Genomic DNA, 2,500 nt, shown 5'->3' with positions numbered 1-2,500 from the left:
ACTAGTGGGTTCCGACACCGGCACCTTCCCCCCCTCGCCGCCCTCGCTTTTCACAAATCGAATGCCGAAGCACTTTGCATCGCGCCCAGTCCCCCGGCCTGCTTATTACTCGCGCATTGAACTGAGTTCATCGACACCGACACCTTCCTCCCCTCGCCGCATTTGTTTATGTCGCAAATCGAGTGCCGAAGCACTCTGCATTGCGCCGCGGCACCCGATTTGCTACTACTCGAGCATTGAGGTGAGTATATTTCGGCCACCGGCATCTCTTCCCCCCGCTCGCCGCGCTCGCTTTTCACAAACGGAGCTTCCGAGAGCTTTGCATCGCCCCCGACACCCGATCTGCTTATTACTGCAAGCATTGAAGAGGGTTCATCGATACCGGCACCTTCCCCCCGCTCGGCGCTTTCGAAATACATCTACTTGCGCGTACTAGTGGGTTCCGACACCGGCACCTTCCCCCCATCGCCGCCCTCGCTTTTCACAAATCGAATGCCGAAGCACTTTGCATCGCGCCCAGTCCCCCGGCCTGCTTATTACTCGCGCATTGAACTGAGTTCATCGACACCGACACCTTCCTCCCCTCACAGCATTTGTTTATGTCGCAAATCGAGTGCTGAAGCACAATTTCTCGATACCGACGGGCTCCTATCCCTCCCTTTGATTGATCTGAGCGGTTACTGACATCGTTTCAGTGGACTAGAGGCAACACCGATCCCACATGACCCCCCCTTCATGGTGTTCATCACCCCCCCAGCTGGGCGAAGAACACCTCCTAAATCCCTCTTAAATCCGTTTTCAATTGCTTATAATTGTTTGTTAGGGACATTCGAGGCAGCAAATATCGTATATAAGCAATTGGGGGAAGGGGGAGGGACTACTGGGGGCAGGGGAGGCGGTCTCTGCAAGGGGGTCATTTTGCAGAGAACCACTACTCCCCTATAGAGCATATTGGAGAAAACTGGGAAGGGCAGGGGGAAACATGGGATTTCCGAGGAGGGGCAAACGCCATAACTAATTGTACATTTGGTATAAAATCGAGATTTTTTGCAGGGACACTCAGAATAATGTCAGGCACCTTGTGGAAAAAGGCCAGATTTAATTTCGACCCAGAAGTATTTGTTTTTATTTTCCAAAAGGGGCAGAATGTCGAAAATCGAAAATGACAAACCGCTTGATGTTTCGGACTGCTACCACTTGCAAAATTTCCTTAAAATAGAGACTTATTTATGGTCAAATTATAGTGCGGGCAAAGTTGAACAGAATGCGGCCTTGACATGGCATTTGCACTCTAGGCAAGGCCATGTCGCGTTCTTGGCTTTGGAAATTTCCAACTCCGTTTCACTTGTAAAAGTGTATATCTTTTATGGTTCAGAACTGTAAGCAATGATTTTAGAGAAATTTAGAAGTTGATTTCAGGTCATTTGGATGAGTTTTCGATTTGATATGATATTTCTCGTTTCTGAGATGTAGAAAATCAAAATAAACTGAAAACTCGACCAAATGACGATATGTCAATCTTAAAATGTCCTAAAAATCGTCCCCTATAGGTTTGCAACATAAAATGCAGGGGGATATTTGAAATAAAATTGAGTTTTCGAGGTTTGGCATTCGTTGGCATGCTAGCGTGCAGCCATATTAGCCTCGCCAGGCAGGGGAATTAGCCTCGCCAGGCAGGGGAATTAGCCTCGCCAGGCGTGTTGTCTCCGTGTTGTCCGTGTGTTGTCTCCGTGTTGTCTGTGTGTTGTCTCACACGCTATTAGCCTCGCCAGGCGGGGAGATTAGCCTCGCCAGGCAGGGATATTAGCCTCGCTAGGCATGGATATTAGCCTCGCTAGCCCATTCTGCCTGCATTCCTGCGGGCATATTAGCCTCGCTAGGCATGGATATTAGCCTCGCTAGCCCATTCTGCCTGCATTCCTGCGGGCATATTAGCCTCGCTAGGCAGGGATATTAGCCTCGCTAGCCCATTCTGCCTGCATTCCTGCGGGCATATTAGCCTCGCTAGGCAGGGATATTAGCCTCGCTAGCCCATTCTGCCTGCATTCCTGCGGGCATATTAGCCTCGCTAGGCAGGGATATTAGCCTCGCTAGCCAATTCAGCCTGCATTCCTGCATGGATATTAGCCTCGCCAGGCAGGAATACTAGCCTCGCTAGCCCATTCAGCCTTCATTCCTGCAGGCAAATTAGCCTCGCCAGGCAGGGATATTAGCCTCGCCAAGGCATATGGTATGCCTTTCAAGGCCGAGCAAGTGCCATGCCGAGCAAGGCCGAGCAAGTGCCATGCCGAGCAAGGCAAGGCAGCAAGGCCAGGCAAGCCAAAGCACAAGGCAAGGACAAGCAAGGGCAGTGTCAAGCAAGCAAGGCCAGGCAAGCCACAACGAGGGCAGTGCCAGGAAAGGGAAAGACGAGGCCGGGCAAGGCCAAGCAAGGGCAAGGCAGGGGCAACAAATGCCAATGGAAGGCAAGGCGATGCCGATGCCGAGCAAGGCAAGGGCA

This window comes from Argentina anserina, chromosome 1 (assembly GCF_933775445.1).
Source record: "Argentina anserina chromosome 1, drPotAnse1.1, whole genome shotgun sequence".
In the NCBI taxonomy this organism is placed as follows: Eukaryota; Viridiplantae; Streptophyta; class Magnoliopsida; order Rosales; family Rosaceae; genus Argentina; species Argentina anserina.
Note: the sequence above shows the minus strand (reverse complement) of the source record.